The sequence below is a fragment of the Podarcis muralis genome, chromosome 11, assembly GCF_964188315.1.
Source record: "Podarcis muralis chromosome 11, rPodMur119.hap1.1, whole genome shotgun sequence".
Lineage (NCBI taxonomy): Eukaryota > Metazoa > Chordata > Lepidosauria > Squamata > Lacertidae > Podarcis > Podarcis muralis.
In genome coordinates, this window is record NC_135665.1 from 50,203,841 (window position 1) to 50,226,328 (window position 22,488).

General features: G+C 46.5%; 2 protein-coding genes across 6 annotated transcripts in view; one reads left to right on the top strand and one right to left on the bottom strand.

The window, feature by feature from the left end:
- The window catches only part of RAI14 (retinoic acid induced 14), a 96,519-nt gene extending 85,081 nt beyond the window's left edge, over positions 1-11,438 (bottom strand). For 2 of the 4 annotated variants that reach the window (XM_028749328.2, XM_028749326.2), the window contains exon 1: positions 11,199-11,335. The gene's annotated coding sequence lies outside the window, so the exon portion shown is untranslated. Of the gene's footprint in view, positions 1-10,256; positions 10,431-11,198 lie in introns of all 4 variants that reach the window. The other 2 variants (XM_077936436.1, XM_028749327.2) reach the window with 2 other exon arrangements.
- C1QTNF3 (C1q and TNF related 3) overlaps positions 11,395-22,488 on the top strand; it is a 54,290-nt gene continuing 43,196 nt past the window's right edge. For both annotated transcript variants that reach the window (XM_077936439.1, XM_077936440.1), the window contains exon 1: positions 11,395-11,511. The gene's annotated coding sequence lies outside the window, so the exon portion shown is untranslated. The remainder of the gene's footprint in view (positions 11,512-22,488) is intronic.

Genomic DNA, 22,488 nt, shown 5'->3' on the forward strand with positions numbered 1-22,488 from the left:
CCCATTAAAATAAAAAGAATTACTGCCTAATAAGGGGACAAACAGCCCCCAATGATTGACTGGAGAACTGAGGCCAACCTAAGCTCTTTGATGTTCATGACAAAGGTGTTCACACCTACAGTTAAAATGTGACTCTTCCCAGGGCTGCAAACCAGTGATGGCTGTGGCGAAAGCAACAGGTGTGTATTTTTGTACATTCAATCCATTCAAAATTCAGAGGTTTATACACATACATCTCCCTCTATCCAGGAAAGCAAGAGGCATTATGGCTCAACAGGACACATTCCAGCCAGGCAATAGCATGAGGTGCAGGGTGGAGCGGGGCCTCCAGGTCCCCCAGCCCTGATCCAAAACATGTAGCATAAGAAACACCTGTGCAGGTCTTCAGAAACTAAGGGATGCCCAAGTCTGCTGAGTCATCCTTAAGTAGTTACACTGCCGGAAAGACAGCGCCATTGCAGAGTCAGAAATACACACACCACAGAAGTTGCATTTAAGTGTAAACCTCCATGCCAAAAGAATAAAGGAGTACATTGTGCAACCTTGCAAATGCCTTTGCTGAGAGGTTATTCCCGTTCCTCCATCAAAAATAGAACACCACATTAAGTTAAACACACCAGTACCAGTCAAGTGCCACTTGGCAAAGAAACCCCTTATTCATGAACAGCAAAGCTAACAAGGATAATTCAGTGAAACTAAAAACCCAGTAAACTTCTTGTGCTGCTGCTTCTTTAAAGGATCCTCTAAAAGAAGAAAGGAACTTAAAAATATGAAAGCTGGGAGTGGGGGTGGGGTGGGGTGGGGTAAAAGACTGGAGACTGGATGCATGCTGAATTCTCAGGAATGGTTTACACATGCATGTACAGTGGTACCTCGGGTTACATACGCTTCAGGTTATATACGCTTCAGGTTACAGACTCCGCTAACCCAGAAATAGTACTTCACGTTAAGAACTTCGCTTCAGGATGAGAACAGAAATCATGCTCCGGTGGTGTGGTAGCAGCAGGAGGCCCCATTAGCTAAAGCGGTGCTTCAGGTTAAGAACAGTTTCAGGTTAAGAAAGGACCTCCGGAATGAATTAGGTACTTAACCCGAGGTACCACTGTACATAACTGGATTTCCTTTACACTTGGGATGTCCTGTTGCTGAATATGCAAAGTGACAAGACCAAAAGGGAGAAACCATTAACTCATGTTAAGTGTTCAGCATGCAAAGGGGGCTTGCAAGGGAAAGCGCTAGCTTTTGGCCCCTCTCCAGAGCCATTTCTACCACACTCCAACCCACGCGGGGAAAGCAGGGCAACCACCTTATGCAGAAAGCTCTGGAGAGAGTTTTGGAGCTACTGGCAGGAAGTCAATGTGGTGCAGTGGCTAGCACCAGGGAGATCTAGATACAAAATGGGGGTGGTCCCCACCACCTTCACAGACTTTCTCCTTGGGGCAAATGAAAAATAAAATAAAACAGCCCTGAAATGTTTCAAGAGTGTCTTGATGCTTTGGGGAGGAAGACATGCTGCTTTGAAGACTGATGTGGCTTGACCAAATTGTGAATTTGTAAATAGGGAGCAAATGTTGCCCTCCAGGGCTGTCTATCCACCACTACCCCAAGACTCTCCCAAGTCCAAACCCTTCACTGGCTCTCCCTCTGTGCCCTCCTTGAGTACATGCCCGAAAAGTGTGCTGCAATAATGCCTCCTGCTTGCCTGCATGGAAGGAGGACGGAGATATGTCTATGATGTTGGTACCTCTGCCTTTTCCCTGACTGGAACGTAACCTACTGTACGAAAGGAAACAGTCACATCCTTTCTGCACCTACATTTGCCCCTGGCCACACCCATCAGTGGCATGCAGCCCCCAAAACGTTATCCAGGAGGGAAAGCAGCCTTCAGACTGAAAAACATTCCCTACCCCTGTTGTGGATGGATAAATAGTAGTAGTAATAGTAATTTGTACCCCGTCCATCTGGCTGGGCCTCCCGAGCCACTCTGGGCGGCTTCCAACAAAGATTAAAAATACATTAAAATGTCACACATCAAAAACTTCCCTGAAAAGGGCTGCCTTCAGATGTCTTCTAAATGTCAGGTAGTTGTTTATCTCTTTGATATCTGATGGGAGGGCGTTCCACAGGGCGGGCGCCACCTCTGAAAAGGCCCTCTGCCTGGTTCCCTGTAACTTGGCTTCTCGCAGTGAGGGAACTGTCAGAAGGCCCTTGGCGCTGGACCTCAGTGTCTGGGCAGAACAATGGGGGTGGAGACGCTCCTTCAGGTATACTGGGCTGAGGCCGTTTAGGGCTTTAAAGGTCAGCACCAACACTTTGAATTGTGCTCGGAAACGTACTGCAAGAGTCACCTGTATTGCTGTGGTAAAGCTAAGCAGGATCCGGTATGGTTTCAAATTGGATGGGGGACTGCACATCGATATTTCTGCACTGCAGGGAATTGGAATTAGATGACCCTTGGAGTCCCTCCCAACTCTACAGTTTTATGATTCGTAAGTCTCTAGTACTTTTCCCTCTTGAAAGAAAAACTGACTCTGCACTGGCTGCCTTTGGATCCTACTGCTCTGGCATGACCAAGAAACCGAACCCAGCATGCAGCACCAAGGGCTACCTTGCTTTTCATAGCTCAAGATCACTAGGAACAGGGTTAGCCCTTCCTCCTGTGGTCTTCCCCAAGGGCACCAATTTCCTGCCTCCCATATAAATGAATGGTTTCCATTCATTCCTAAGGGTGGAAAGTAGCCCCACAAAAAGCCCATACACTGCATGTGATCTGCTACTCATAAACTGTGGATTTTGCTAGTCAAATAGAAGCAGGTTGGATTCCCAAGCTCAAGAATACAGATATGACCTGGACATTTGCCTGTTATCCTCCTAACGCAGAGACAACAAAAACATTCAAGGTTAGAATGAGTGCTTCATTATTCCCATGATCTTCCAGCTCCAGAAGACAGACAATAATGGACAGCTCTCTGTGTATGCATTAGCGAGATATGCTCCTCAAGAGTTCAATTCTGCCAGTATTAAGAGAAAGAGATCAGATCAGTGTATTAAGCCTTGCAGAACCAGGGCAAATCCACATTTGCCAAAGAAAATGAAATAATCCCGAATGTTCAAAGAACTACAAAACACAGGAATAGCTACAGCAATTAATCAAGAGGTACTCCTGCAGACTGAAAAGAAGGTCAACACCAACATCATTACACTTTGGTCAATTTAATAAAGCACATGCAACTTCAGATGAAAGGAGTAAATGCAGTATTATGTACAGAAATCCATTGACCCTCTCACAACAAAATCAAAACAACAGTTTTGTTGTTTGCTTCAGTTTTTAAAAATGCACCAAAACCACACTAACTTCCCCTACCAAAGGCAACCAAAACACATTGCGCTTTAAAGAAAAAAGCATGGAATACACTTCCCTCTAGGAAAAAGCATAAACTCCATTCTGCAGTGGAACAGATTTGTATGCAAAACTAACAAGCACATGACTGTCATGCTTTTTCTTCAAAGAAAAGTCCAGTAGACAAGAAATGTACAAGGGTCTGAAGCAACCCTTAGCGCAGAGCTTTCCAGACTTTTCATGTTGGTGACATAAATTTTAGACATGCATCATTTCGTGACACAGTAATTTAGTTCTACATCATTTCACAACACAGTAATTCAGTTTTACTAGCAAACCAGAGGTTAAACTAACTGCTTTCCAATCCTGGAAGGAGTGTGCTGAATGTTCATGCAACACACCTACACACTGCAGCCAACACTAACGTGTCATGACACACAGTTAGGGAAGCTCTGCCTTAGCACATCAATGTCCTAGGATGGTTGTTAACAGAAGCCTCCGCAAAGAAGCAACCCTAAAACGAACTATAGTGAAGTCTCATTAAGCCCGGTAGTTACTGGGTATAGGATGGGGTGAAGCGGAGCAATGTTTAAAAGATACACCTAACCAAATGCCCAGGAACAAATGTAGTGTGTCCACAGAGGTTACAGCACACAACAGTTGCTCTTATTCTGTTTAGGAAAGTACTTTCACAAATTTCCATATGTATATCCAACTGGGTGGGAATGAATACTGCATGTACAACTGTACCCTCTCATGTGGCAGGTAGTGACACAGGCACATCATCACTGCAGAGAAGGAGAAGATGTGCCTCTTCCCTCTTCCCTGCCAAACAGTTGATGGGATCAACTGTAATCATTTTATAAGTGTTCTGTGGTAACAGCTTCAGGTGGCCTGGGCACACTCCTTTGTACAATGGGTGGGAGACAACTAATACGTTCAGTCGGCAAACTGCTTGCGCAACAGAACATTACCTCCCCTCTCCTCAGGCACCCCATGGCCTCACCAAATCTGCTCCAGAGGGTTGGGTGCTCAGAACAGTTTAGGGAACATGGGTGGGGGGAGTTTTATTGCACAAGCAGAAATCCTTGCACTGATGGGACATGGTATGTAGCGCCACACTGGAGTCAAGCCACTGTATACAACAGGGCTCATACTGTATTCTATTGATAGAGATTAATTTGCTCACATTTCTTATTAATTTAAACTAGCATAAAACAGAGGATCTTCACAACTGGCTCCTATGGGTGGGGAAACCATAGCCCTCCAGATCTACTGAAGAGCCACTGACATTCACAATTTAGACAATGCTAAGCTAGGGACGCGGGTGGCGCTGTGGGTAAAACCCTCAGTGCCTAGGGCTTGCCGATCGAAAGGTCAGCGGTTCGAATCCCCGCGGCGGGGTGAGCTCCCGTTGTTCGGTCCCAGTGCCTGCCAACCTAGCAGTTCGAAAGCACCCCCGGGTGCAAGTAGATAAATAGGGACCGCTTTCTAGCGGGAAGGTAAACGGCGTTTCCGTGTGCGGCTCTGGCTCACCAGAGCAGCTTTGTCACGCTGGCCACGTGACCCGGAAGTGTCTCCGGACAGCGCTGGCCCCCGGCCTCTTAAGTGAGATGGGCGCACAACCCCAGAGTCTGGCAAGACTGGCCCGTACGGGCAGGGGTACCTTTACCTTTACCTTTAAGCTAGGTAACACTGTGGTTTGATCTGGTATAAGGCAGCTAGAAGGACAGACCGTGAAGCTGAGGCTCCAATACTTTGGCCACCTCATGAGAAGAGAAGACTCCCTGGAAAAGACCCTGATGCTGGGAAAGATGGAGGGCACAAGGAGAAGGGGATGACAGAGGACAAGATGGTTGGACAGTGTTCTCGAAGCTACCAGCATGAGTTTGACCAAACTGCGGGAGGCAGTGGAAGACAGGAGTGTCTGGCGTGCTCTGGTCCATGGGGTGATGAAGAGTCGGACACGACTAAATGACTAAACAACAACAAGGCAGCTTTCATATATTCCTACAGGAACTGCTGGATTACAATTCCCATCAGCTCCAGACAGCAGGTCCAATGGTCAGAGGTGACACTGTTAGTTCCTTCAGGGAAGATCCACACAACCATTTTGAAAAGGGCCTGCCAGACACATGATGCAAGCCCTTTGCGGGGAATGCACGACCCATCTCAAGGGGCTGGTAGGATCTTTGTCCTCTTCTAGTTCCCTTCACAAGCAGGTTTATCATGCTGGCTGGTTTATGAAAACCACCTTTTGGAAGTACTATAATAATACATTTGAAATTCCAATTCTAGACAATGCATTCAACAATGAGTGCTTATTTGCTTCCTTAACTTAGTGGAGCGAGTGGCACACCACCTGCATCAATTTTCTGTGTCACCAATGGGGGAAAAACTTTTTCCAAAGAGAGAGTCAACTCACTCAGTTAACAGAAGGAAAAGCCAACTATCCCCCCTTGCAAAAGGTCAGAGTAAGAATTCTTCCAGAGGTCTGCCTTCCCCTCCAGCACAGCTTCTCCTTTAGCTTCATAAAACGTTAACTCTTTTTCTGAGCCACTAACCCAGTTTTTATCTTCAGATATAAGTTCTGCTGACAGTCTGGGCTGCTCCATCAATTAGCCACAGGCTCACTCTTGCGCTGCTTGAGATTACTCTACTGACAACCTGAATATCCAGCCTTGTCCAATCCATCACACAGCCACCCTCCAGTCAAACTGAAGAAGAAACATTCAACCAAAACCTATAAAGTATACTTTATAGTCAGCCATTGCTCATTTTCACCTTAAGACTGCACAATACCTAAGGGAGGAAGGTAGACCTTGCTGCTTTTTCTCAGCCATTTGCTATCCACTTTGTACTATTAAATGATTATCTACTTTATTTGGGTTTGTTATTTCAGACAATATTCAAAATCCCCCAGGCGCCAGGAGTGTTTTGCCACTGGCGTGGATCCAATTGTGACCACATGGAGATCTCTAGATGCCAGGCTGGTGGTTGACTTTGCCATCTGGCTGGCCCCTCCACCTTTCTTGAACAGGTAAGCAGAATTGCATTTATATCCCCCCTCCTCACTTAATCCCCACAACGACCCTGTGAGGTAGGTTAAGAGGCTGTGACTGGCCCGAGGTTACCCAGTGAGCTTCATGACTGAGTGGGGATTTGAACCCTGATCTCCCAGGTCCTAGTTCAACACTCTAACCACCACACCAGCTCCCTAGAGCACTTCTGCTATGGGGCAGCTCTATAAATTAAGTAGGTAGATAAATATGGGGGGAACAATATGTCACTTCAAGAAGGATCTGAAATATTTTTCTTTGAAGCTTGAATTTGTTTTATTTGATGTTTTAATGGGTTGCAAACTACTTTGAGATTTTTTAAAGTATAAAGTTGTATAGAAAGGAAATTATTATGAATAATAATAACTGTCCAGACTCATTGGAAACCTCTGAAATCGGCTCTCCTGCCTGCTAAGCTCATTAGAGCTAGTCCTGTCTTCTGGGGCAGTAGAAAGCAAGACTACTTTTTTTCTCTTTTTAAGTATCCTTCAGTCCAGAGATGGGGAACCTGTGGTCCTGAAGATGTTGCTGGATGAACTCCATCCTTCCTGGCCATCAGCTATGCCAGCCAGGTCTGATGGGAGTTGGGAGTTCATGCCTTTCTCCATCCCTCTTGCAGACCACAATTCTCACCCAAGTACACAGCTTGGACACAGACACTTAAGAGCCATCACTGAGTATTGCAACCCAGCTTGCCAAGGGGAAGAAAGGCTGAAAATTAGCAATAAATAGGAGGCATTTCTGCAAACCCAACTGAAGCAGGAGTCAAGGGGCCACATCTAGCCCACAGGCCCCTAATGTATAGGCTCAAGCTGAGCAAATCAAATTATCTGTATCATTCAAATGCCACAGCCCCCGCCTCACACAGCTTTCATGGAGCCAATTAGCTATCATAATGAACCACAGGTTTCACCTTGACTATTGAATCACGAGTATGCCTGAAGGATTATGTACCAGAACCAAATTAACATTTCCAAGGCGGGGGATCCAGCTATTTTAACTCTCTCTAGTGCATGAAACCCCTGCGTCTCTTTCCTAGCAACTGATAGCTTTGTCAGTGATTGGGAGCAGTCCCAGAACGGAGGATTCACTACTTAACAGGCTGCATCCTTACTATCCGTCTTTTTACATTATTCTAAAAGAAGGCTGGGGAAGTTCAGGCCCAGAGGTCAAATGCAGCCCTCTCCCCAGGTCACCACGCTCACTGGTCCCACTGGGCACTCCAGGTGTTTTTGCAGAGTTAAAAAATGTTCTTGAATTCTGCTAACACCTCTTGTTTGTTTGGAGCAAAGAGAGAGGTGTATGCCTGGTCCACTGTCCTGAGTAACAGTGGTGAGCCCTCAAAGTGAAAAGATATCCCCACCCCTGTTCAAAATTGTGTATCTGAATAGCATGTATGTCAGTAAATCAGTACACTGCAGGGTTTGCATTTAGCAACAGTTTGTACTAGTACTCCATTGAAGTTTGCTTTTTAAAATGTATCATTTTGAAAAGTGTTTCAATAATAAGCAGTGGCCTGAGACCAATATGGCAAGTGGAAAGGAAATATGGGTGAAGTGCAACAGTTTCTCCCTACCAGAAATAAACTTTACACACACATCAGAAGTTACAAAGACCTATTTCGTCTGGCATATGGTTATTCTAAGATCAATGGTAGCTATTAGAAGCCTTGCTCCATTAGCAATATTCTTGCAAATGTACTACTCCCTTTTAGCCTCACTGTCATTTTAAACTGCTACATTTGCCAACCATGAAGTACAATATCTGGCTCAGCACCAAAGTGCAAGGTGAAAGGATGGTTGAAAGCTATCCAATCAAGCGTCCTTGTTCCTTTGTATTCCACCGATCATCAAGACTCTGGCTGTCTGTGCAAAATCTTATATCCACTTCCAATGGCTTCTAACAGCCAGAAGGCAGCAAGTGCTTTCTCTTGCACCTTCTGATGGATGCATTGACATGGTGCTGCCATACTTATAGGGAATATAGCTACCCAAGCACACTCATTTTAAAGTAATGGAAGAAGACAGGTTATGCTTACATATGAAGGCAGCAAACACTAAGTTTTTAATTTAACAATACAAAATGTACAGCTAGACTCAGATCATGAAGGTCTCAGATACCACAGTAACCTTTGGATTCAACATCTACAGGGAAAGTTCCACATGGAATTACTTAATGGGCCTTTTTACACATCACATGCTTAGGTGCGCACTAAGAAAAATATAGTGTGGGAAAGTGATAAAAAGGTTTCTGAAAATATCTGTGATATAATGTGCAATTGGCCTCACCCTACTTGGCATACGCTCAGAAGCAAATCCAGGTTTCTTAACACATAATGTGTAAAATGAGACTCTTTCCCCTCCAATCATAACAGCCCACAATGCAATGGTTAATTTGAGTTACAGCCTGCAACGAATCCCCCTTCACTGGTGACACTCAAATCTTGATCAAGTGATGCCACCTTTGAAATAAATGTATTCTAATGCACAGGAAGGGCCATAACTCAGTGGCAGAGCATCTGTTTTGCGTGCAAAAGGTCACAGGTTGAATCCTTGGCGTCTCTAGGTAAAGTTGGGAATGTCTCTTCTGAAATCTTTGAGAGCCGCTACCAGTACTTGGCTAATTAGACCAGTGGTCCAACAACTTCATATGTAACCTGTTACAGGAAGGGGAACCTGTGGCCCTCCATATGTTGGTGGATTCCAACTCTCATCAGCCCTAACCAGCTTGACCAAAGGCCAAGGATGGTGGAGCTGGTGTCCAGCATATAGTTCAGTCTGTAGAGCATGAGAATCTTAATCTCAAGTTCATGGGTTTAAGCCCCACCTTGGGCATTGCAGGGGATTGGACTAGATGACCCTCTTGGCCCCTTCCAACTCTACAATTCTATGATTCTCAATATTTGAAAGATTGCAGGTTAAAGGTAAAGGTAAAGGTACCCCTGCCCGTACAGGCCAGTCTTGCCAGACTCTAGGGTTGTGCGCTCATCTCACTCTATAGGCCGGGAGCCAGCGCTGTCCGCAGACACTTCCGGGTCACGTGGCCAGCGTGACAAGCTGCATCTGGCGAGCCAGCGCAGCACACGGAACGCCGTTTACCTTCCCGCTGGTAAGCGGTCCCTATTTATCTACTTGCACCCGGGGGTGCTTTTGAACTGCTAGGTTGGCAGGCGCTGGGACCGAACGACGGGAGCGCACCCCGCCGCGGGGATTCGAACCGCCGACCATGCGATCGGCAAGTCCTAGGCGCTGAGGTTTTACCCACAGCGCCACCCGCGTCCCTAGGCAAAGCCACCCTGCAATCAAAAGTTGCAGGTGTTGCCTATTTATAAATACAGCCCTGAAAGAGAAAATACTTTTGTACTTCTTTATCCAAGAATGGCATTTTTTAACATTTCCCACCAGGCAAGTAAGACAGAAATAGATTCTCACACCTTACTGGCACAGCCCACAGCATGTTGTGAGCTAGAGTACAAGGGTAGATTTTCATCGATGTTAATGGTTCCCTTCATTTCATATGTAGAAACTTTTTATTATCCAGTAAATTATGCTCACAACTCATCAGTGTGGAATTGGTACACATGGGTAAAATTCTCCCTTTTAAAAAAAAACCCCACCACAAACAAGCTCACCACATTAGAAATTTCAGCATAAGTACCTTGAAAAGGATAAATCCCCTTAGGAGGTGTGAAAAATCCACCAGCTTACCCTGAGCATATCCCTCCAATGGGATCTTTTCTTCCACTCTCAAAAAAACTTAAATAAGATCCTGCTTTGAGGATACCTTGGCAGCAGGAGGGAAACCCAAAGATTTTGATTTCTTTAGCCTTTTCAGCTTACCCAGTGATTATGACTCACATGTAAGCTGCGGAGCTGTCAACTTTCCAAAGCCCTGGTGGGTCTAGACCACAGCAATGAGCACTTATGGGATGGAGGGGGAGAGGAGCGAAGAGGTCTTCCCCCTAAAGGTTGCGCTGAGGCGGTCTTTGGAAGCAAAACGCACTGGAGGGGACAGGTTCGGCTTTGTGCTGTCTGCTTGTGGGGAAAAGAAAGAAAGAAAGAAAGAAAGAAAGAAAGAAAGAAAAGCTCTTTTCCTTCATGGGACAGAAGGTGTCATTTCCCATCTTTTCCCCCGGAGGAACTTTCCCCTCCTTTTCTCAAAGGAAAATAAAGGCCTCCCATCTATCATACAACAGAAACCAAAAGCTGATTTGAACCATAAGGAGAGAAAGAAAAGGAGCACCTATAGAGCAACCCCCGCCCTTCCAGCAATCACTTCGTGGGCGTGTAATCGGCTTCTCTACCCTCCACAAGCCCGTTTAAACTTCGGGGACCCCAAACTGCAAGGAAACGAGTTGAGGGGAGCCCCCCGCGCGGTATTTCCCATTCCCGGACCCTTCTCCAGAGGTGCCGCTTCTCCTCTCTGTTACTCTCTCTTATTCCCTTGAAGCGGACCCAAGGGGAACCCCCCCTCCTCGTTGAAACGCACCCCGAAACACGCTCTCCCCCCCCCGCTCGCTTTCCATCCCAAACCTTTCCTGAAGGGAGGGCGAGACAATGCTCCCATTCATAGCGCCCCCCGTCTCCCTCCTCCTTGGTGCCCCCCAGCCAGGCTGCCGCGACCGGGCTCCGCGCAACAAAAGGAGAAAAGGCGCAAGGAGGGGAGCCGAGAGACCGAGGCAACCTCGAAGCGGGGGGAGAGAGCGGGGTTCGCCTGGGAAGGGCGGCTTCCCAAAGGAGCAGAGACGTGAGCGGAGGAGCAGGAGAAAAGTTCGAGCCGGGCGCGCACGCTGCACTCACCCCATGGAGGCTCCCCTCTGCCCGGCTGGCTGGCTGGCGGGCGCGCGCACCGGCTCGGAGGGCAGAACCGGCCCAAGAAAGAAAAGTTGCCTTTTTGCCCCCACCTCGAGAAACAACGGAGAGCGGCTCCGCGGCGTTGCAAGCGCCACGACGGGGCGGGCGGAGGAGGAGGGATTACATCACCACGCGCCCACGTGAACGCTGCAAATGAAGGCGCCGCCGCCGCCGCTTATGTTGCTGCTGCTGCTGCTGCCCAGCCTCGAGGGATCGACTCGCGGCGCCGGCTCTGGGGCAAGAACCCAACATTCTGGAGGTGGGTCACGTGGGAAGGGTTCTTCTCCCCGCCTCTCCCCCCCTCCCCGCTTTCCCCCCTCAGCCAATAACCGCGCGTTCAGCTTGCGCGGCTCCCTGCCTCGCGTGGTTGCTCTCTAGCGCCCCTGGAGGCGGAGGCTCGCGGGGCTTTACCTCCGAGTAGACTCGCCGAGCAGGATTGGGGGGCTCTATGGGTGTTAAATGGCCGCAGCTTAGGGTTTCTCACCTTCCGTTGCGGTGCCCTCCAGAAGAACTATTTACTCCAGAGTAACAAACAAAAAAAAGGAAAATATGTGTTGAAAATAAATATGGGTAAATAAATATTCAGTCCGCGGGAAGCTATAAGATTATAGTTGCTTGGGAGTAAGATCCGCCTGAGTAAACAGGGACAGGAGTTTGGTTGCACAGGGATAATCCCATGCACAATTACCTGGCAGGAGTCTCCACTTACTGGGACTGGCTTCCAAGCAAACATTCTTAGGATCACTTGGCAATATAAGCCCCTTATTTGGTAGTAATTCCCATTTAAATCAACAGGGCTTACTTCTGAGTACACATGCTTAGGATCAGGCTCAGAGAAGCTTGCGATGCCATTGAGGTGATGTGTTTTGTTTTATTTGGAATAACAGACAAGCGGTATGTTCCATAGATGACAAGAGGTTTGAGGTTTGTTTGCTTTGTACTTGTAAGGTTGTGATCCTGTGCACACTTAAGTCACACCCTCACAAGTACACTTAAATCACATAGCTTCCCCCCAAAGATTCCTGGGAACTGTAGTTCACCCTCACAGAGCTACAATTCCCAGTACCCTTGACAAACTTCAGTTGCCAGGATTCTCTGGGAGGAAGTCATGTTCTGTAAATATATGGTGTGGGTACAGGGCTGCAATTCTACACACATTAATATGCAATTCCAATGGAATCAATGTGGCTTCTAATAAGAGCACTGCGAAACTCACTAAATTCAGAAAACACCCACACACAACTACCCTTCAACATTATAGATTCCAGAGCACAGGATTGGACTATAAGGCGGCAGCGTTATGCACACTTCTGTGGGATGTGGAACATCAAAGTGCAACTTGCTTCCACCTAAGCGGAACAGGAATATTTTTCCTTTTTGTAAACCAGGTTGAAAGAGGATTTAACTGTGATCTTCTCTCAACCGCACTTCCAGGCAAAAGAACCTTTGTTACATCCCAGATGGTCAGGTTCCAACATGCTCTTCTCCCAAGCGGTGAGACAATCAAGGGACGCAGCGCTTACCTAGTTTGGGTTTCGTTTGGAAGGCGGTCACTGGGATCTAACTGGCGTTCTGGAATAGTTGCATTTATTTATAAATATACACAGACAACCAAATCCACTGCCCCATATCATATCCCATGAAAGGGCAACCCGCCTCCCAACAGCAGTTGTCTTAAAGTCACCCCCCGCCCGTCAATTCCTGCATTAGACCCCCATCAACTGTGTGCACTACAAAGACCTACTGCTGGCTATAACTTCCTACAAGTCTCTTCTGCAGGAACTGCAAATACCAAGTTATGTTCCACAGAAAGGCAACTGACAGATGTACTATGATATCCCAATAGACTCACTGCATGCTCCTCCTCACTTTAGAAACCACAGCTCTGACAAATCCTTTATTTTTAACATTTCGTTATGGAAACCTTGGACTCATCAACTGCTTATTCCGCAAGCCCTCAAGTGTCTCCCACGGGACGTGCCTAGATATCTTCCCAATCTGCCATTAGTATAGTGTGCTTGCCGAGAAAAGCATTCGATGGTCTAATCAGTGAGAACTTCCTTCAGACACCCATGTGGTGATCAGAGTAACCACAATCACTGTACTACAGTGACCACACTCCAGTATCAGGGGAAGTGCACTTACTTACACAATCACTCTGTATATTACACAGCAACCTTTTGTTCAAGCCCGCAAGAAGCCAGAAACTAAACACAAAAGCCAACAATCCTCTCTTCCTAGAAACTGTTATCCTTTGGCATACTCTCTCTGAGCACTGAGGTTCTATATAGACCATATTTCTCCTAGAAACATGTCCCCCCTGTCTGCTGTTAAAAGAAATGGAAAGACACAGGAGATTCAATTATGGATCTCCAAAGTCCTGTATAGTTTAGCCTTCGTTTCCCCTGTTCATTAGGATGCAGTGTTTTCACTTCCTCACCTTCTATAAACAGGTGTGTCACATTCATATTAAACATTTGAGAACCACCCACCCTCTGTTTTTTCAGCGCTGCTGCAAGCAGGCTCTGTGCTGTAGGCTGCAATTTTGCACGAGGACAGAAATGCACACAATTTGGTTATTGGGTGCAGAATCCAGTGACAGAACTTGGCTTTTTAAAAGAACAACAAACACACAAAAACAATTTATTTCTCCCAGTTTGAGCAGCAAAGACAGTGCACGGGAAATAGCTTGTGAAATTCCTTGTGAGATGTTTGAAGCCAGAGGCGCCCCAGCAGCATTTTTTTCAGGGGTTGGAGTTCAGCTCCATCCATGAACCTCTTTCCCCATCCCCAAAGCAGACATGAGCTGCAATCCTATGCATACCTCTTTAGGAGGAATCTCCGCTGAAATTAATGGAGCATACTTCTTGAGTAACCATGCTGCAAATTATGCAAAATAGTCAAATGTATCAAAGCACTTAATTTGCATAATTTACTGAGAGCCAGTGTGGTGTAGTGGTTAAGAGCAGTAGTCTCGTAATCTGGTGAACCGGGTTCGCGTCTCCGCTCCTCCACATGCAGCTGCTGGGTGACCTTGGGCCAGTCACACTTCTTTGAAGTCTCTCAGCCCCACTCACCTCACAGAGTGTTTGTTGTAGGGGAGGAAGGGAAAGGAGTTTGTTAGCCACTTTGAGACTCCTTAAAGGGAGTGAAAGGCGGGATATCAAATCCAAACTCTTCTTCTTCTTCTTACACCGGTTGCAGAATTTGAGTCACCTTGGTGCAGAATCCTAGGGGTATTTTTAGCTCACACAGTCCTGACTGCAACCATGTAGCAAACAAAATGCTACTCAAAATACAAAAGGGAAACCACCGATTGATATTGAAGGATTATGCTAATTTCTCTTTTTCCCATATACAGTGGTACCTCGGGTTAAGAACTTAATTTGTGCTTGAGGTCCGTTCTTAACCTGAAACTGTTCTTAACCTGAGGTACCACTTTAGTTAATGGGGCCTCCCGCTGCTGCCGCGCCGCTGGAGCACAATTTCTGTTCTCATCCTGAAGCAAAGTTCTTAACCCGAGGTACTATTTCTGGGTTAGCAGAGTCTGTAACCTGAAGCATCTGTAACCTGAGGTACCACTGTAGTCCTAAATCTATATATTGTGCTGTTAGAATGGTTCAGAACGTTCAGTTGCTCAGTTTGCAGTTTGTAGTCTGATTTCTGTGAAGTAAGGAAAAGTTGCCAGTTTGGATTGGATTAAAATCACAAATATTATTTACAGGGTAGACCAATGACTATAAAGGCATCCCACAATTTAACTAAGGGACAGTGAGCTGCCCGGGGCAAAGTGCCTGAAGGATGCAGGTTAGGTAATGGAAAGAAATGGGTCAAAAATAAAGAAATGTGAAGGAAAGATTGGTGGGAAAGGAAGCTGAGGTACAGAGCAGAAGAAACTCTGGCACGAATGGCAAAAGAGTGGACTCTCAACATGGGGGTAGCCAGGACTTTTGTTGGGGGAGCAGAACCGAAGTGTTTGGTCAGTTAGTGAAGTATGTCTATCGTTTTACTTGATGGGGGGGGCAGCTGCCCCCTTGCCCCAGTCTGGCTACGCCCATGACTCTCAAGGAAGTTCTCAGTGCTTAAGTTCAGTGGGAGGATGAGGGGTTTCCTCCTGAGGAGACTGGTTTGAAAACAAAATGGAGTCTGAAGGAAGTGGGACAAAGTAGGAGGTTCAAGTATAGCAGGAACCTGAGGAGATAAAGTATAGGTAAGACACATAGCTGAGTAAGTGAGAAGTCAAGGAGAAAACAGCTCCTGGGGCAAAGCTTTGCAGAAGGCCCATCAAAAGCAGCTGCTTTTTATGAGAGGAAGGAAATGAGCAGGCAATGGAGGAAGCTCGGGAGGTAGTGGTCAGAGAGCTGCTCCATCTAGATTTGAGATCCTGACGGGGATTTTGCCTGTTGTGGTTCCTGCTGTCGCTGCAAAACTGTGACATACAATCCAGAGGAAGGAGAAAAGGCCGAGAAGCGGTGGGTGGCGGCAGGACTAAGTTTCACATCTGCACAATTCTTTGGCTGTAGGCTCTGAGTAATGCTGTGTAACTCCACCAGGTCCTAAGAAGTATGAGATTTGTAATAGCCCCATACAAAATTGAGAAACGCTCTGAAACTCCTTTGTTGCAGAGCACTTGAGGGAAGCACTCATGCCTGTATCATGTGAGTAATGATGTTAATGCCAGGAACAACACAAAAATCATTTGCGATAAGTGCACAGCAACAATGGAACCAAGGTGGGGGTGAGGGTAAACCATCAGGCCTGTAAGTAAACTTTCTCTTGCAGGTTTCTTGAAGAAGAACAATAGGTAAGGATTAGCAAAGACAAGCCATTCATCTTTGGTTTAAAATAATAATTCCTGAACGACCAGTCCAGCAAGAGAGTTTAGGATTAAACAACGAAGCAGAGAAGTTGTGCAAGATCCTGCCCTCTTTTGCAAACATTTTCTAGGGCGAGCTGCGATTCGTTTCTTGCTATCTGGCCAAAAAAGGAAAACCGGGAGTTAGAAACAACAAAGAAAGGAATAAAGGAATAACAAATAAGCCTAGTTCTGCAATCAGAATAAGAACCAGGTCAGTCCTAGTTGGCAAAACACCTACAAAAAGTAAAAAGGAATTGTTAAGGGGAGGGGGATAAGTTCATTTTATTTTTGAAAATCACAGGATTTGAGAGCATGGGAGGGGATTATTGGTAGATCCTTTTGGAGACGGATGAAAACCAAGGGTTCTTCCACATTGCCTTTATGGTTGTCCAGTTCTGCCTCCAGGTTTTAAGCAAGATGCTCTCCGTGGGACCCACTTCTTTTTATCACGGTGGTCCCCACTGTGCCTTCCCTTTGTGGGCTCAACTCACACAGCTGTCCAGAGGAAGAGGGCAAGGCTTGTGAAGAATGCTGCCCTATTGCCTCACCCTTGTTCCTCCTACCAACTGCATGCCCAGTGTCAGGAGTGTGTGCAGGAGCCAGGCCCTGTGACCAATAGGGCTTCGCAGGACTGGGGCCTTCCTAAGTTTGTTCTGGAGAGGCAAGGCACAGCCGCACAGGTGAGACCGCTTGGTAACTCACTGCACCTGGTGACAAGGGCCAGGAAGGGATATAAGGTCAGCATTTCCCTTCAGCTCTTTGCCACAGCAGCTTGTTTCCTGCCTTGCTGCATTTGGCTTCTTGCTTCTTGACCCTTGACCCTTGGCTTCGTGACTCCCTGCTCCCTGACCCTCAGACACCTGGCTTCTGGACTCTCGTTCCTGCTCCCACCCTGCCATCTTGCCCCCGGTCCCAATGTCCTCAGCTGGGACTTCGACCACCCATAAACCGGACCAGACCCAGAGATGGCAGGTGTATTAAGCAGTGACAGTACCGCTGAGGGGCAGGATGTAGCAACAAGGCCTGGAGTCTCTGGGGGTCAACAGGGGTCTCCTGCAGAGGTGTGGGCCTTGACATGATGCTGCCTGCATCTGGCACCAGACTTGTGGATGCGCCACATAAAATGAGAGCCACCAATTGCGCTGGGTCAGGGAGGGCTTTGCTTGCACTGAGGCCCCAACAAATGCCTGGTCATGCCTCCTTACCTCTGTAGCTGGTTATACATTTGCAAGAAGCAACGTTTTCATAGCTGGATTACATTTTATGGCCTCTGACCTGAGACCTCTTCTCATTCTACTACATCCTTTCAAGCACTTTTACAGCTTTGTCCTAATCGCTTATGCTCAGGAGAACATCTTACGGATTTCAATGTGACGAGAGGGTAGTATGCCACATGATTAGCTTTTCCACACCAACCGATGGATTCAAGTTACAAGAAAGGAGATTCCTACTAAACATCAGGGGGGACTTTCTGACAGTAAGAGCTGTTCAGCGGTGGGACAGGTCTCCCTCGGGAGGTTGTGTACTCTCCTTCCTTGGAGGTTTTTAAGCAGAGGTTGGATGGCCATCTACCATGGATGTTTTGGTTGAGATTCCTGCATTGCAGGGGGTTGGACTAGATTACCCTTGGGTATCCCTTCAAATTCTATGATTTTTTTTATTCTGTGGTTTCAAGGCAGGAAGAACCTCTAACCTTCAAGGTAATAGATGGACGTGCTTTAAAAATCTGTGCACACTTTGCTGGAACTGAAAGTGCTGGCCTATCCAATGTCCGGAGGCACTGAAAGCATTTTGCAATGAACGGGAATGCTCTTAGACATAGACATAGAATTGTAGAATTGGAAGGGACCCCAAGGCTCTTCTAAAAATTTTCACTCGTTTGAAACAATGACCCTGAGATTAAGAGTCTCATGCTCTATTGACTGAGCTATCCTTCAGTTTTCTAAAGCAGTCTGCTGGGCTGAGTGTGGAATCAGTGAAAGTTGGAGATTGCTTTAGAGGAGGAAAAACGGGACTGAAAACAAGAACAATCACTCCCACCCAGTAGCTCGCTGTTCCCATATTTATCAAAGGACAACCATCTTCACACAACACAAATCTACTCAGCGAGACCCTCCTAGTGAAGCCAAGATACCAAATGACCCTTTGTGTGAGGCTTTAAAGATGAACGCAATTTCCCAGGAAAGGACTTGCATGAATCTCTGCCAGTCGCAGGGAATCCTCCCTCTTCTCCATAGCAACTGGGCTCCCTTAGAAACTGGCGTGCCATTTCTGGCTGCAAATTATTACCCTTGGTGGAGGGAACAGCATCCGTGTGGGGATAAGATGCTGCAATTTTTAAATTCCACAGGGAGCTCCTGGCTGAGATCAACTGGATCCAGAGAACCTTGCCACAGAGAGTGTTGGCTCTCTGAGTGCCTACCTATGGCCTGCACATTCATCTTCTCCCAGGTGTTCAGCTAATTAAACAATCTATGGCCTTTTAAGCTGTGAGGTGCAGTTTATTGTTTTTGTTGTTATTATTTATTAAATGTGTATACCATCTTTCATCTGAAGATCCCTGGGCAGTTCAGAACTACATCATGTATTTTTGTGCTTTAATATTATAAACTGCCCTGTGATCCTCAGGTAAAGGGCAGTATAAGGTAAAGGGAGCCCTGACCATTAGGTCCAGTCGTGGCCGACTCTGGGGTTGCGGCGCTCATCTCACTTTATTGGCCAAGGGAGCTGGCGTACAGCTTCTGGGTCATGTGGCCAGCATGACTAAGCAGCTTCTGGCAAACTAGAGCAACGCACGGAAACACCATTTACCTTCCTGCTGGAGTGGTACCTATTTATCTACTTGCACTTTGATGTGCTTTCGAACTGCTAGGTTGGCAGGAGAAAGGGCAGTATAGAAACTAACTAACTAACTAACTAACTAACTAACTAACATAGGGCTGCCAGGACTTGGTCCAGAGGTAACGCTTTGTCTCTTTAACTCTAATACACCAAGAAGCTGGGCAGCCTCTGTCCCTGACATCTTGTTATCCCATTGGTCCTTTCACCCAAGCTCCTCCTTCACCTGTTGGAGAAAGACAGACATTACCTTTGCCCTGTGACAGGGCAGGCAAAAGGACCAGGAGAGCCACTGGATGGGTGGGGAAGCAGCTGCCCACATTCTCAATGCCTTCAGACCAGGGATGGGGGAGAATTTCAATTCAGTTCACATTTAAAGGCAAAGCTACCAAGCCTGCTGTTTCCAGAATAGTATACACACTTCAACACAACCGCCCTTTGGAATTCACACCACTCTGAATTTTGCAGGCAAGTTCTCCAGCTAAGTAAAGTATAAAAAATTGCATATACTGCGGTAAAATGTGTAAGTCTCTTCCTTGTTTTAGCTGCAGCAGACTAGCATGGCTACGCCTCTAAAAGATATTACAAAAATATCCTATGGATGCACCGTATGAATGTTTACTTGGGAATTAAACTGGAATTAGTAATTCTTACTTCTAGTAAGTATGAATAGGGTGGGCAAGAGTAAATATGCATAAGGTTGGCTGGTAAGTCCATACGAACTTAATAATAATAATAATAATAATAATAATAATAATAATAATAATTGAAACATACTGTCTAGTAACCCTGGGCCTTCCAGTTATTTGAGGAAGAAGAAATGCACAATAGTATGATGGGCATCACGATTTGCCCTGGTATAGCCTTCTCCACATGGTCTAATTTAAAAGACATTTCTGGCACACATACATGAACACACACACATGCAATATACCAGATGCTCATTGGCTCCTATAAATCTGAGCACACTGTGCCTCTCAGTTCATGGCACACCAATTGCATGAAATAGCGGCTGTGTACAGACTCAGATTCTTTTGCACACTGCTGCAAACCAACATTTGTGTGAGTGTGTTTGCAAATCTATACAAAGTGACCACTTCACATGACCACCCATGAGGCGGGGAATTAATAACCCCAATTTAGTCATGTACATTCATTTCAGTGGTTCTACTCTGAGTAAAATTGCGTTGAATACCAGCCTAATCTTCCTTTCCCCACTTCCTTAGATTCCAAGAGTGGATGTATTTGTATTGCTGTTATGACTGACAATTATTTTCTTTTAATAGTCATGCCAGAAAAGCTGGGCAGGATGGGGGGGGGGGGATTCTTAACCTTTGGCTAACATCCAAATAGCATCAGTTTACGATCTGATGTATCTTTTCTCTGAGGACTCTACATTTAGCCCTCGCAGGGAGATGGGGTCGGTAATCCAATACCCTTCTCCGCTCTCATCCTAATGCTTATTCCAAAGCATGTTTCATTCTTAAATTATCTTCAAAGCATAACAGAGCCGTAGGGAAATAAAAGGAGAATATCGTGCTCTCTCCAAGAAACACATTAAACCTAAATCTCCACTAGACCCATCATAAGAATTAAGCATCAGAGCAAAGCCCCTCAAGATAGCTTAAGGAGTTACATACAGAATTCCAGGTTCTGCTTGGGAGGAAAAAGTCACATTGGTAGATGATCTCACAACAATTCTAGCACAGTAATAATAATAATGATAATGATAATAATAATTTTATTTATACCCTGCCCTCCCCAGCCAAGGCCGGGCTCAGGGCAGCTTACAAGCAATAATAAAAACAAGTTGAATGATTACAACTTAAGAACAAAATTAAAATACAACATTAAAATATTAAAATGTAGCCTCTGGTTGAAGCTAATCTAACTTCCTTACGGCCCGGGACCACTAGGGTGTTGCTATTTATGGACCTTGAGGCTCTCCGTGGGGCGGTCCCATAGGTACGAGGGTCCTAGGCCGTGAAGGGCTTTAAAGGTCAAAAGCAGCACCTTAAATCTGACCCTGTACTCCACCAGGAGCCAGTGCAGCTTGAAAAGCACTGGGTGAATATGCTCCCATGGCAGAGACCCCGTGAGGAGCCTCGCTGCAGCATTCTGCACCCGCTAGAGTTTCTGGGACAGCTTCAAGGGCAGCCCCGCATAGAGCGAATTACAGTAGTCAAGCCTGGAGGTGACCGTCGCGTGGATCAGTAGAATTGTGTTGCACAGTATCACATAACATAGATGAATATGAGGGTTACTTAGGAAGCTGCCTTCCACCAAGTAAAACCATTGGTCCATCCAGTTCATTACTGACAACACTGATTGATGGCAGCTCTCCAGGATTTCAGACCTAGAGTCCCTTGTGCCCTCAGCAAGGAGCTGTATCAGCAACCCACCCATCCCACTCCACTCTGCTGAAAATTTCACTTGACCACAGGGCGAGGAGGACAGGCTGTTTCTCCCATGTTTGATCTTGCTGCAACAGCAGTGGTGTGAAGTCACACATATATGCGCCATACACTCCATAGTCTGATAGGTGCTTTTTGTGCCCCTGCCCAGGGCCAATTTTGCCAGCCCCTAGGGTCTTTCCCAGTCCTACATGAAGATGCTAGTGGAGATTGACCATTTGTCTACAAAGCATTTGTGCTGCCACTGAGCTATGAACCTTCTCTGTCTGAGCTTCTGAATGCAGGTGGGACTGCATATTCCCACTAGGGGCTGACAGATGGTACATCAAAGTCACTCCAGATGATCTAGTTTTGGGTGCCTGATAAGGTGGTAAAGAGCATTATATGGGGTGCAAAAAATTCATCCATGCTACATCGGACCTTAGCATAGTGCTGGATTAGCAGGAAGTATTTTGCAGGGGCACCCACTACCCCTTGGAGCAATCCTTGTGTTATGCAATGGCCATGTGCTGGATCTTGGCACATACAGTGGAACTTTGGTTCCCGAACAGCTTAGATGCTGAACAAATCCTCTCCCGAACACCGCAAACCCAGAAATAATTGCTCCGGTTTGCGAATGTTTTTTGGAAGTCGAACATCTGGCACGGCTTCTGAGGCTTCTGATTGGCTGCAGGAGCTTCCTACAGCCAATTGAAAGCCGTGCCTTGGTTTTTGAACCGTTTCGGGAGTCGAATGGACTCCCGGAACGGATTAAGTTCGGGAACCAAGGTTTCACTGTCTGTGGTCAAGTGTCATGGACTGGCTGGAGGCAGAGAAGTGGTTGGAGGGCACCAGCTGGGGAACCTCCAAGGGAATAATGCTCATTACCAGGGGAATGGTGGTGGGTTGACCGTGAGTAGTCAGGGGGAGAAGAGGGAGCAGATCAGAAGGAGGTGGTGTCAAAAGCTGAAGAGGGAACAGGGTTTAGTGAGCAGGAAGAAGCTGTGGCAGAGAGCAGTCCAGACTCAAAGGCAGGAGAGGAGGGGGGCAGGAGACAGAAATGAGGCAGGCAGCTGAAGAATCTAGGGAGCCCATCTGCTGCTCCCCTCTCCTCTGGTCTCCTAGAACATGCTGAGAAATGAAAAGA